General features: G+C 44.9%; 1 protein-coding gene across 2 annotated transcripts in view; it reads right to left on the minus strand.

Annotated features, from left to right (window-relative positions):
* Positions 1 to 14,546, minus strand: part of METTL16 (methyltransferase 16, RNA N6-adenosine) — a 499,291-nt gene that overhangs the window by 166,331 nt on the left and 318,414 nt on the right. The window lies entirely within an intron of this gene.

Genomic DNA, 14,546 nt, shown 5'->3' on the forward strand with positions numbered 1-14,546 from the left:
CAGGGGAATATTTTGTTTACAATTTTTGATAGATTCGCTTTTCCAGCTGCTTTCATTTCAGTGGTAAAAAATTCATATGAGGGAGCAAAGGCGAGTATACTTGACAAAACAGCACAAAATATCACTATAAGCTGTGGGACTCATTAGAGTTGTCCCCTTTTGCCAATTTTGTTTCCCTGTTTATTGAACCACTGGCCTGCGTTATCCGTCAGGACTCTAATATCAAAGCACTGAATCATGTGGCATCTAAATTCAAGCTGTTCGCAGACGATATAGTGCTTTATCTAGATGCGGATAAAACTAATGTAGTAAACGTCGAAATAAATAGGAGAGTTTTCTAAATTGGTTGGGTGCAAGATAAATTATACTAAATCAGAGGCTTTTCTTTTTAACTGCACTGTGGATACACTGCCTCTCACTATACGACCTCAGTACTCCCCGGGTACACCTGTAAGATACCTAGGAATATTTTTATCCACTAATATAGATGATTTGTTTAAGCTAAATTTTAAATCCTCCTAGATAAGATTCATAGCATTTTAAGTCAATGGCAGAATGTCTCCATAACAATTATGGGATGAGTTGCACTGGTAAAAATGTGTAAACATCAGTTATTATTATTTGTGTCTGCAAACATTGTGACTAAAGTTTCACAGACATTTGGTATATCGATAGATTCAGCTCTTCGATATTTTATTTGACAGGGTAAAAACCCAGATTAAAAAATGGATGCTATCCAGATGGATCTTCAAGACAGAGGGTTGGCACTGCTACATGTGAAGTGTTATCAGGCATCATTTCTCAATTGGCTTGTGAGGTCAAATTCCAGTATTCCTAGCACCGCCAATTTTTATTTAGAACAAATGGTGGAACCATCTGAAATAGTTTAGCTCCTTTTTTTTTTTTTTTTTTTACAAATCACAAGACTTCCAAAGAGGTTCAGATGTATGACAACACGTGTTATTGTAGAAAGGTTCAATTGGATATTGAAAAAAATGGGACATTCCTAGGCTTCCCCCAGTCGAAAATAGCAGATTGTAGGCTTTTGGGTTTGTGCTTATCTACTCATATGTACATTAGTTGGGGGAGGCTGGGGTTTCAGAGGATTCATGATGATGCTTTTCATAATAATTAATTCTCGCAATGGCATCAACTGATTAACTTGAATTCTGCTTTCAGTCCCAGTTTTTTATTTGTTTTCTTCAAATCAAGAAATTTTGTGCAGACATTGTGATAAGGGAGGGGACTTTTACAGAACTCCTTAGTACAGCCTGTTTCACCTCTAAATTAATGGGCACAGGAAACTAGTATAGATTGCTGCATTCTAAAGGTAAAGACATTTTGATATTAGAGAATTTACAATGAACTGAATCTTCAATAGGGTCTAAGCTGGAGTTTTTGCAGTGGAATTTTTTTATCGTATCAGAGCTAAGGCAGTGCGAGCTGCCAATTTAAGAAGAATTTCTTTTTTTATTAAATGGATGTTGCATTACACTCTGGCGAAAATGCATAAACTTCATCCTGGGGATGAGCCTAAATGTTTTATATGTAAAAATAGGAATGGGGGAATTAGTGTGAAACTTAAGCTTAATATTTCACCAGACCCACATGGAGCATTGTATGGGACACTGGTCTACTCTGGAGGTATATCAATCAGTAAGTGTCAGCTAATATTTATCTCCATGTTGGTGGCCAGATCATTAATATTAGCAAACTGGAAATCTGACACAGTTCCCTCAATATCCCAGTGGATTAACAAGATGCATAGAGTGCATTCATATGACATACTATATGGTGGACGTATTGGGTCTAGCTAAATTTTGGTAAAATTGGGAGGAGTAAACAGGAATTTTGTATTTATTTTAATACTTCATGGAATCTGGGAAGGGATTATTGGAAGGACTGTATGGTATTGTATCATTTTTTTTATATTTGATTTGCTTTGTATTCTTGTAAATTGTAAATAGCTATTTTTTGTATCTAAGGATTCTGCTACATTTATATAAAATACATCTAAAAACAAAATAAAAAAAATAGACAATTGATGTCCAAATCTTGTACATTTGAAGTGAAGTCCGATTGCTAAAGGCCGATTGCAGTTTTTTTTTTAACCTCAGCATTTTCCAAAATTCCTATACAAACTTTCATACTGTTTTGAAGAATAGCGACACCAGTTGGGTAATGGTGTGCTGCACTAGGACGGTGCCTGCTATCTTCAATCTTTTGTGACACTGCTCTGTAGAGCAGGGAGAATGCTTAGCTGTACCGGTCAAGACTGATTTAATGCTTTGTTGTAAAAGGTGTGGGGGTTTCTTTCTGGTGGAGGAGAGGCTCAGTGCCACTTGCCGCTGTAGAACTCTCACAGCCAGTGTTGTGATTGTGAGCGTGGTTTTACAAGAAACTCTGGACAACAGTTGTGGCCTGCTTTCTTTGATTGCATGCCCTTCAATAAAACCCGTAGCAACAAGCATTGGCATAGCCAATAGGTCTCGCCTGTGGGACCTTATAAGTGTTTCGTTATCCAGCACAATATCCTTGGTGCAACAGCATCAAGTGTTGCATGGCTAAACACTTATAAGGTCCCAAAGGCGAGAACTATTGGCTGTGCCAATGCTTGTTTTGAGTGAGTGGCTCGTGCGGGTATGCCACAGAGTGGCTCGTGCAGGTATGCCACTGAGAGGTAGAGATGCTGCAAGTGCTTTTAAAGAGCCCCTGTGACATTGCGCCTCTTCAAAATGTATCTTGGGTCTGGTGTAATACTTCTAGCCCCTATTACCATCTTCTCGCACCCAATGTATCCTTAAATGTCCCATGTACAGCCAGGGTTGACACTCCTAATACCCCTGCCCTCCAGTGACACTTTACCCGTCACGGGTGGTGGTGGACGTGGTGGTGGACATGGACGTGGTGGTGGACATGGAGGTGGTGGTGGATGTAGTGGTGGTGGTGGATGTGGTGGCAGACGTGGTGGTGTATGTGGTGGACCTGGTGGTGGACGTGGTGGTGGTGGATATGGTGGTGGACGTGGTGGGGGTGATGGACATGGTGGTGGTGGACGTGGTGGTGGTAGACGTGGTGGTGGACGTGGTGACTGTGGTGGTGGTGGATGCGGACGTGGAGAACATGGTGGGGGTAGACGTGGTGGTGGACGTTATGGTGGATGTGGTGGTGGCCGTGGACATCATGGTGGTGGACGTGTTGGTGGAGGACGTGGTGGTGGACATTGTGGTGGAGGTTAAAGTGATGGTGGTGGTGAACGTGGTGGTGGTGTGGACGACTATTGGGTAGGAGGGAGCTGGCAGAATGCGAAAGGAGAGGAGGATCTTGAAGGGGGCAGGGGAGATCAGAAAGAGGCCGAATATTAAAAACTAAAAAATGGCGGGTAGATAGAACACAAATCAGATTTAACGGGGTGGTCCCTTCTTATAGCACATGTGAATGTTCCTTAGCACCCAGTTTTTAGTAAACAGGGGGACCATGGGGAGATTAATTGATTAATCACACATGATGATCGCGTGCAATTGATTAATCACGCATGATGATAGCGTGCGGAAGCTGGTGTTACAACATTTAGTAATCTAAATGTCAACAAATTACGTACAAGGTTACATCTGACGGGAGGTGAGGGAAGACCACTGCTTTCACTTTTCAAGCACTCATGCTTGTGGCAGCTTCCACCTTGCGGGTGCGAGCAGTGGCGCAGCCACGTCAATTACCAACATCGCACCGCTGATCGCTTCGCAAGGTGGATGCCGCCACAAGCACGAGTGCAAGTGCTTGAAAAGTGAAGACCGATTGCTAAAGGCCTTCTCCTGGAGCAGCGCATGCACGCTGCCTAGGCGACACCAAAAAATGGCACAACAGGGAAGAGACGCGTGTTCGGCGGGAGGGAATGTTGAAATGTGTTTGCAGTTCATGTGGTAGATTATTAAAACAAAACTGGACCTGTGTCACCCCAGTTGGCTGACAATCAGAAAAATAGGGGAAAACGGCTATCTGCAGGGTTAGACAAGACGACAGGCAGCTGGACCACCCCATGACGGTGGTAGAAGTATGGGGCAAGCCGGCATGGGGGCGCAGGAGGCAGCAGGCGACTGCAGGAGAAGAGTCTTAAAGAGCAGCTTTTAAAGAACAGAGATGGTGCAAGATGGGGACCATAAAACTGCTTCTTATGGCTGCACCCAGTGGGGAAACAGTTGTCCAGTATTACACTGACAGTGTTTTCTATTGGCCCGGCTGAGACCAATTACTGCTGAGATAGGAGCTCTAAAAATCGGGGGCCCAAGCTACCATGGTCAGAGATGGGCGAGCCAACAGCCTGCGCAAACCTGGGAAAGTGTTTGCAATGTAGATCATGCAACACACGTCACGTAAAATATGATAGGGTTTATAAAATACTCAAAGAGTGTATTTCTTTAACATGTGGAAACTTTGATATTAATGCTACTCATATGCGACGACACTGAGAGGTACTTGTTCAAAGTGATAGTTTTTAAAAGTTTAAAAAAAAATGCAAAGAGCCCTTACAGTCGGATGTTCAGAACAGGAGAAGAGAAGTGGCGTTAGGCCACAGCTGTTGACTACATAGCAGGGAAACCGGGTTCGATTCTTGGCACAACATCCTGTGATCTTGGGCAAATCACTTAACCTCTGTGTTCCTAAATAACAAACTTGCCCTTGTGAAAGTACTTGGCGCTCATGTAAAGTGCTTTAATAATACATTTGGGTGGTGTTCCTGCTATATAAAACTGATTAAAAAAGGGACGGAGCGAGTGAACTGAAAACACAAGCACTTTATGGAGTGCTCCAAGAAAAAAAGTAGTGCCCCAAATGGGATCATTGGATGTTTACAAGTACTTGGTCCATGCTCTGAGGGAGGGCTAAACAAAGGCGAGGGAGGGCCAAACAAAGGCGAGGCATGGCGCATTCATGCCATGGACAAATGGGGACAAAGGATTTGAGAGCGATGATGGAGCAAGCAAATGGAAAGCCAATGGGTGGGCTAACGCCCACAGACAGCACTCTCCACATCTCTTCGGGACAGCACATGCGCTGTCTAGCTTAGAGCTAAAAAAGCTTTCAGGGGTACTATAGGAGGGGTTTTGGCTCACCCACTTGTTGGTAGTCAGGAATACATCTTTTGATTGAGCAGAGGTTGGGTGCTACCTCAAAAAAGCACTTCTCCACATGCAGCTGTAATGTTTCTGCTTATTTATCCTGCTGCCTGAGCCAAGGGTAGTATGGCTGCCTGCGCCTGACCTTTCAGGGCACACACAGTACACTGGAATGTTGTTAAAGAACCCTAGATGACCGGGTAATTTAAAGTTGCTCTTGCCATATCCAGGCAACTACTCAAGGCAGTGATTTAGAACACTTCCTTCTAAGCACCACAGGGTTTATTGCTCTGCTTGCCTGTCATATTATTTAAAGCAGCGGCAACTGAGTGGGGGGTGGGAGGGCGGGGGATGGGGGGGGAGGACAGTTTATTATGGGTGAGTTCATTACACAAAAAAATTAAAAATCATAAATAGCCTAAGTTGGAAAACGAGGCAGTATCTGTGCGGCCTGCACAAATAACAGGACTACATTTGTCCCACACTGAGAACCAAACACCCAATTGTAGCGCCTGACTCTCAGAGGGTAGCGTTGGAGAGCAGTCTGAGGCTTACTCAAGGCAGGTGGTGTGGGCTAGTAATTGCCATTTGCAGGTGCCAGAAATAACACTCAATAATTGATTATCCAGTCTCTACTTTTCTTTATAAAAGTAAGAGTACATTTATTAAACACACACACTACTCAATACTGTGCACCAATTTACAAATATATATAAGCTGTTGGAATTACTTTGTGACATTTGCATAACCTCTCCACCCCTCCCGCAGGGGGGTTGGGGTCTATTACCACCACTCCCATGTATGCACATCATCTTGCCCCCAAATGCAGTTAGTTGAACATAACCTGGAGCGAGGGCCCTGTGCACTGGCACCATCCCAGTGGCAACCCCACCAACCCCCATTATCCCAACAAGCATTTAAAATAGGTAACCCTGCATTGGTGACACACAACCCTGACTGTGCATTTCCTATTGACCATGAAGTATACACCTGTACATCTTAACCCCTTGGGCGCGGCCGCGATTCTGCGCCTGTGCGGCAGAATCACGAGTGGGTGGGTTTATGACGGCCCCAGCCTTAATCAGCACACGCCCACCGTAGTGCATGGTGGCTGGGGACCGTCATCAGCATCGAAGGTGTTAAGGGCTAGCAGTCTGGGTCCTTCACCTAAGCACAGCAGCAATACTACATGGTTAAGCATCACTTTAGATTGACAGTACTCATCACATTTGTGGATCATTAGAATGCAATGCAATTACAGCCCATAGAGGCATCACAGGATTACGCATATACAGCCAAACACCCTAGCAGGAATGTATGGCAACATAACCCCACTTTGCTTATGACATCACCTTACACAGGCAGTTCACATTACACATGAGACCTTCAGTCCCTTTAAAGAAATAACATTAGCAAATGCACTAGAGAAGAGTGGAGAAGCGTGGCTCAGTGGTTAAAGGCGGCAGACCCGGAAGCTGAGATCGGCCGTGGACCAGGGTTCGATTCCCCGCCTCGGCGGGTCTCGGGCTCAAAAATCCACGGAGTCGATAATTCTCGCTCCGGTGCCTACTCGACTCACGGGATCACGCTCTGCGACTCTGGGCAATAGCTTGCTTAATCTCCACTACGGCCCCTCGCGGCGGGATGCCTGGCTTTCACCTTGTGGATACCCGGCCGGGGTATCTCACAGGGGAATACCAGGACGGGTTCCCTAAGCAAGCGCCTTGAGACCCCTGGGTTAAAGTGTTGCGCTATATAAATCGAAGCACATTTACATTTACACTAAGGGTGCAATTACACCTCTTCACCTCCAGGGGGTGCCCTTCTTCAGACATTCACTACTCAGCCCATCACTCCTTCATGCGTTTCTCCATACACCCTTAGCTGTAGAACAACAATTCCAGCCCACAAGGTGTTAAAATGCTGGCTGAGCCCTTGATGGGTTATTTCTTGGAAGTCCCCAGGACACGTAGGGTGGGACTTTTCTTCGTGCTTGGGGGAGACTGCGCTTCTCCAGCAGCTCCCCCGGGACCTTTGCACTCGTGTGGTGGTGACCCTGTTCGCCTGGGGCCACTACAAGCAGAGAAAAGCTAGCTTTCCCTTGCAGGCCGGTCCAGGCCAGCAAGGCATTATGGGCCTTTTTGCATTTCTGAACAGCGTCTCTCCCGCTGCTGTGGGGAGAGCCGTGATGTGGGCCTTCGGCCGCTTTAGCTTCCCGTTGGAGGGTCCGGTCCTACCCAGACCCCCAGGTAAGTGCTACGGCTAGGGAGCCCACCCCCCGCTGCTCATGTCCATTTTCGGGACCCCTGCATGCCTTCTCTGTTGGAGGGCAGCCCGGGAGCCCAACCCACTCGGCCAGCAACCTTGCGTGCTGCTGCGGGAGCCAACCCTGCAGTTCTGGTCTGCTCACTCCGGTGGGCAGACACGGAGGCCAGTGCGGCTCCCCTCTCCTCCTCTTCAAGAGGGGGGGGGGGAGGAGGGGGAGGGAAGCGACGGCACCCCCCTCCCCAACTTCTCTACTTCTTCGGGCCCGGGGATGGGTTCCCGGGCCCCTGGGCACATCTTCACGGGGCGCCTAAGAGCGCTCCCTGATTTTATTTCTTCCCGGGCCCCTGGAAACGTTTTTGCGTAGGGTGAGATACTCCCCCGACTTTCATCTTTGTGGGGGGCGCAACGGTGCTCCCCCGCCTCCTTCCACACACGAGGCCCTGAGTTGGGAACCCGGGCCCCTGCCTCTACACCTCTTCACGGGGACTCCCCGGCTTCATGTTCAGCGGGGCCAGGTTGGGCTACTGGCTCCCCGCCTTTACTTCTGTTGGGGGCAGCCCCCGCGACCTGACCCACCCCGGGGGGCAATTAAAGACAGACGGCGGAGCCCCACACGCTTAGTCGTCGGTCTTCTTGGAGGTCAAGGGTCACCTATCTTCTGGGGGCATATCTCAGCCCCCAGGGTATCGATCTGAGCGATTTATGCCTCCTCTTGCTCCTGGTGGCACTATCGAGCCAATGGGAGCACTCTCCTTCGCCCTCTGGGTCTCCCAGAGGATGGATTCTGCAGGCGGCTGTCTTCACTGGCTCACTGCGCCAGCCTTTCGCCTGACTCTACCCCTGGGCCTCTCTTCTCCCTGCGCAGAGGCCCCAGCTTCTGCGCATTGGTCCTGGACTCTTCTCCTGGCACTATTCAGTATCCTGGGGGCAGTCAGGGGGTTCCTCCTTCCAACTGCCCATTGCGCCAAGCTCCAGAACCCTCTGCTTCAGCAGACCACACCCCAGAGAGAGCTCCTCTTCCTGTGCAAGTTCTTTTAAGAAGTTGGGGAGGGGGCTGGCAGGAAGTCTCCGTTGGCCCTATCATACAGCGACACATCACTTCTCTGCCCCTGCTCCCTCCTTCCTCCTTCCTGCCCAGGCCTCTGGGTTGATTCTAGATGGCGTCTTCCAGGGTCTCTGAAAAAGCCCCTTTCCCCCAGAGCTGCCTTTTCCCTGGTGCAGCCTGGTGCCTAGCACCCAGTGATAGCTGCTGATGGATGACCCTGTAGCTCCACCCATCTTCTCCTCCTTGGAGAGGAGGCCTCAGCTCGGGGAAGAAAGCCAATCCAGCCTGCTGAGGTCAGCCCTCAGCCAGGCCCTGGATATGGCTGACTTAGAGAAATATGACATTTCTGGATGACCCAAAGGCAGTACAAATATGACTTAGGACTCTACAGAATACTACTACTCACACCCGTTAAAGTGGACTTTAGTGCGTGTCTGGAATCTGTAGGCCATATGAAAATTAATCTAGCCCATGGGCTCCATATCCCCATAGGGGAATAATGAAGTGAAAAACAGTAAAACACACTGACTTTCCCTGGCATGTTTCTTCCCAGTGTATAAAGCCTTTTCCATATCACCACCCCATTCTGCATAAGTCCTGCTCCTGGACTGCGCACGCTAGGAATCTCCCCTGCGCAGCTCCTACACGTGTGCACACGCATGTACACCTGTGTCTGCATGTAACCAGCCTGGTGTCCCTTACTCCAGCTGCTGCGCAGTGGCCTGGTCAAGCCAGAGGGACACCAGTAAAATCCCAATGCAGTCTCTTTCATCCTGAGTTCACGGTGGGTGAGTCCCAACTTATGAGGCTCCCCCTAAGTAAAAACTCAACAATTAGGTCCTGAAAAAGCAAAATATCCGGGCTGCCCATAGTGTCAGACCATTGGCTAACAGCCTATCACTATTCTGTAATTATTTTGGAAACTATTGCTACATACCAGGCTACTATCATGCTATATAATCTCTTTTGGAATAGAACAATAAAATCTTTATTTAAAAAAAAAAAGACATATGGTAGTGTTTCAGTTAGGGCATAAGATCACCATACCGCGTTGACATTTATTTGAAGTGAAAGTGTCTAAACATTAACTTTAAAACATTCATTAACCCTCCTCTTGACAACACAAGGAGTGAACAAAGTGAACCAATTATCTGGTGTCCCTTACATCATGGCCATTATTATTGTTATGGATGGTGAATCATTCTAGGCTAATAAAACATACAATTGAGTTTTTGTACACAGTTCATTTTAAATTGAATAACTTGAAAGTGCTTTCAAATGTCCGTATCAAGTAAATTCAATACATTAAGAATATAGATTTGATCAATATCACACACTTTAGCAATGCAGGAAATCCGGGATCTGAACAGAAGGTTCCCGGTCACACATAGTGCACGTAAGCCACTGACTAGATTAATTAATGTTTCTCAATCCCCTTTAACTATTGCCTTGATGGTTGCCTTGTGGGAAATATTATGCCCAGTATCGTAGACTGATTTGGTAATGGCAACGAACCAATGACAATAGCTCAAGACTTGATTTGTGTGCAGGGAAATATTATGCCAAATGCCTTACGTACAGCATGTTTATTATAAAATGTTATTACACAGGAAGATGGCCTGGCTTATTTAGTGTGAAAAGCATACGGTAAAGGCCTCCAAAAGTGGATTGTTATCACATTATGTACCATGCCGTAGAAAGGTAATTGGTAACAAGTAATCTCATGGATTACCAAAGTAGACAAGGGTTATGGTTTTAGACTCACACTCTTACTAACTCTGGGAGTAGAATTTTACAGTGATGGTTCTTGTTAAGTTCTATTGAAAGGGATGGTATATTGTTTTGCCAACTATAACTTTGCATATATTTGTAATTTTATAAATGTATGCCTGATTTTTGCCAACTTATCCACATGTCCGCATGCCTGTGTTGTATATGGTTTTAAGCCATTTGTAACGGCTGGAGACCTCATTGGTACATTTGGAAAAGTTATGTCAGAGTACATAGGTGTGATCTGTTAGTAATGAATAGTTATGCCAAAGCAAACATGCTTCACTTACTTACTGTGAAAAGAATGTGTTAAGGGTAGTAGACTTTCAAGGGTGGATTGTTATTTCACTGCGCTAAACCCTGTAGGTAGTTTTTTTTTTTACACATGAAATCTTGCAGATTACCATGGGTAAAGGCCATAGGATTTGCACTAGGGTAAACTTACTAGGCTCTTTGTAGGGATTTTACATTGGTTTGACAACTATATTTTGTGCATATTTGTAATTTTACTATTGTATACCTGATTGTTTCCGTGTGTGAAGGATTATGACCAACACAGAAAGCCTGAGTAAGTCATGGTGACAGGCCAATAATAAAGGCTATAGGCCCGAGCGTTTATAACGAAAAGATACAATAAAGGAAGTAGGCGTGACATATGGATTGTGGAATGCATATGTTAAAGTTAATAGGAATTTGAAGGTATTTTGCTATTACTCTGTATTAAATCCTATAGAGAGGTATTTTGTGACATGAAAATCCCAGATTACCTTTGTAGAGTAGGAGTTTTGTGTTGGTCTTGTCGCCTCTGTGTCAGGGTCGGCTGGCCAGTCCTTTAGCTCTCAATTTTCTCCTTTTAAAGTTTTTTTTTCTTTTCTTTACTTTTCCTCTTTTTCTTTTAATTTGTCTTAAGAAGATACTACAGCTCTCCAAAAAGCCCATACGTCTCGTTTAACTGACTATCATTTTATCTGCAGTGCGCCACATTCCACATGGCCACTTCCTTTAAGCCAGAAGACAATTATGGAATGCTGACGTTCATAGTGCATCATTGTTCACCATTCCAAGATGGCTAACACATTGGTTCTAAATATGGCGGCCATGTTGGAAACTAGACTACTATACCTCTGCAAGATGGACACTCACTGTTATGTATATGCCCCTCGTGTTTAGACAGCAGCATGTTTTCATTTTCCTACTTATATTCTTTTAATTTATCTTGCTTAAGTTGTTGAGACAGTGTGGGATTTATTTTAGTTGTCAGAAGGTGAATGCATACATGAGTAAGTGGATTCCCGACAGCAAAGACGAGTAACTGAATGCATGTATGATTACTGAGTGCCTAAACCCATCAATGACACAAAAGGCACTTTCATTCATAAGCCAGACCTATTAGTATTGCAATGTTTGTTGCTTAGTGTTTTTCTGCACAAGTATAAAAACAGTTTAAGTTTAGAAATTGTAGTAAGGTTGATGCAGATGCGGCTTTTACATTTCTAAGACCTCATTTACTGCTACAATTTTTCATTACTTTTTTATTGAGTAAATTCAAACAAGTATAGCCATATCCCAGAAGTGAATACTGGTAGGGTCGTAGAACAGTCTGGGTGATAAGGCTAAGTTATCATACTAAATCCACCTTAATTTCACCTCTCTAAAAATGCTGCCTTACTAAAGTATCCATCCAGAAGAACAAGGGCACAATGTCGAGACGGGAGAAGGTAAACGCACACAATAGATTTTGCTCCCATACAAAAGAGATAAAAATGCCTTCACCATCCTATTAATCACTGCTCCCCCCAGACTATTTGGGGGGTCGGGGGAGAGGTTGGATGGGCTGGGGAGTTGAACGTGTATTCAGACTTGTCCCAGAGCTGCAGCATCATTTGCCACATGTACACAAGTCACATTAGACAGATTTAGATCACAGTCCTAAACCGTGGAGGTAGATTATAGGCCAAACCCGGGATTACAAAATATAAACATCTCCCCGTCATCATGAACTTGCAACCAGGGTGGAACCCATAAAGAGGCCTCAATCCTATGGCACACGGCTTATTTCTGGATAACATGAAGGTCAGGAATGTGCTTTAGGGTTACAAGGTTGAGATCTGGCGGGAAATATGTGCTTGCTGGAACCCTAGACGGATATACTCCTCTTTGTGACAGCTAGAGTCACTAGTTCTTGCTGTGCTTTCTTTCTTTCCTGTTGAGTCTTTAACAATGCATATACTACAGAGTAGCCAAGTCACCATCAAAAATCCCATTGCTCAGAAGGTGCTGTACCTCTGTCTTTAGGGACCCACTGTCAGTTACAGTGGGCAGACCTTGGATGTCAACCTCTGCACTTTAGTCTTATTTGCTGTAAACCAAACCTTGGATTCCTATCTCAAGCATCTCCCAGCTTCTGCATGCCTTCTCGACTATCATCAGCCAATGGCTCAGGGTCCACACATCACGCTCCATGTCCGCCATATTTGCTCATCACTTTTAGAGCCCCTTCCAATGAAGATATTTTACTCCATACGATACCCAGAGCTCTGCAGTTCCTTCAAAGCGACCCTAATCAAACATTACATGAACGAGAGAAACCCCAGCATTCTCAGATCTACCACACATAAGCCCTAAAAGGCTGCAACTCTAGGGTAGAAACCATTGTCCATACTCCTTGTAAGGCTGCAACTCTAGGGTAAAAAACATTGTCCATACTCCTTGTAAGGCTGCAACTCTAGGGTAGAAAAAATTGTCCATATCCTTGTAAGGCTGCAACTCTAGGGTAGAAAAAATTGTCCATATCCTTGTAAGGCTGCAACTCTAGGGTAGAAAACATTTTCCATATCCTTGTAAGGCTGCAACTCTAGGGTAGAAAACACTGTCCATACTCCTTATTGAGTGTTGCTTACTCTTAAAGGGACCTATTTATTTAATAGATCTGGAGATTACGAGTATTTGAATATCACTCCAATTTTGTCACATTTTGCACTAGTGAGGGGAGGAGCTTACCCCTGACCTGTGACGTGAGCCACCCACCTGAAGAGACCTCACACACAGGCGTATGGTCCAGAAAAAAGCAAGAGGCAATTAAGCCTCAGAAAAAGCAGAAGGTAAAGAGAAACTGAGAGGTCAGTGAGGAACTGGTCACTTACAGTGATGTTTTTAACTCCTGCCCATGCAGGAGGAGGGGTTTCATCACTATTATATCCGTAACATCTCCACTGAACTGGACATACCATGTGGTTATAACGGAACCTTCCTAAAACCTACAAGCCACACCTCATCTATGGGTGGTTTGAAGTGCTCAGTGGAGTTCCCGAGTTGATCAATCTGCCATGTAGGTGGGGAAAGAGATGCACTCCCTGCTTTCAACTTAGTCGCCCCCACAATCCACAGCAGTTCGATCATGCCCAGGCAATAATCTAAGTACTTCTTGATCCATTCTTGATATGACACAAATGCAATCATCTTTTATTCAAAGTAACAACCTTATGTAATGTTTATTCTCCTTAGGGTATTTGTCAAATCAGTGCTTAGTCCTGAGAGCAAAAACCACAGGTGATGGACAGAATGCAGAACAATGTCATACATGCACCCCAGTACATAGATCTGGGCCTAAATCCATCGTTTTTTTGCACCCCACACCACCCCAGTTTGGCAGTTCGGGCTTGACTTCCCATGAGGCACCTGGTCAGACTGATTTGCATATAGCCATGTCTGAACTGGGGTGGCAGAGTGGGCTAAAGAACGGTGATCTTTTGACTGGGTGTGAGTGTTTGATTGGTTCAGATGCTTCGTCCATTACCACCCCCTTTTGTACCGCTAGTCCTGAGAGCAGCTTATCAGTTTTGGAGTTCACGTCCCACTGACTCAGGTCAACAACTTTAGCGAACTGAGTGAATACTATATATGAAAACTCTTTAAAAGGGATCACCAGCTGGACTCCGCTCAATTAGCATTAGATGATTAATCATCAATTAAGCACCAACAAAATAATTTAAAAATCTATTTAGAAATCTTCAACCCCTTGAGAAATAACTATTTAGAAGTACTTTCTTCTTGACAGTTTTAAACGCAAGTTGTCACAAATAATCCATAGTAAATACATTTAAAGCTTTGACAGGACATAAAGATGCTATCAATAAAAATAAACAGATAAAATAAAAATTGCAGAAAAACAAAGGTTGCGTTTGACTTGATTTCTATATGCTAAACACGTCATGACCTCTTTAAAGCAGGCCATCTGGAGAATGATATTACAAAAGGTCTCAAAAACCAGGAAAAAAGGAATATTCTAGAATGCCTATTAATGGGGACTGTTAGAAAATGCAGGAGTGGTTTAAGAAAATGTTTTTTTC

This window comes from Lissotriton vulgaris, chromosome 2_1 (assembly GCF_964263255.1).
Source record: "Lissotriton vulgaris chromosome 2_1, aLisVul1.2, whole genome shotgun sequence".
Taxonomy (NCBI): Eukaryota; Metazoa; Chordata; class Amphibia; order Caudata; family Salamandridae; genus Lissotriton; species Lissotriton vulgaris.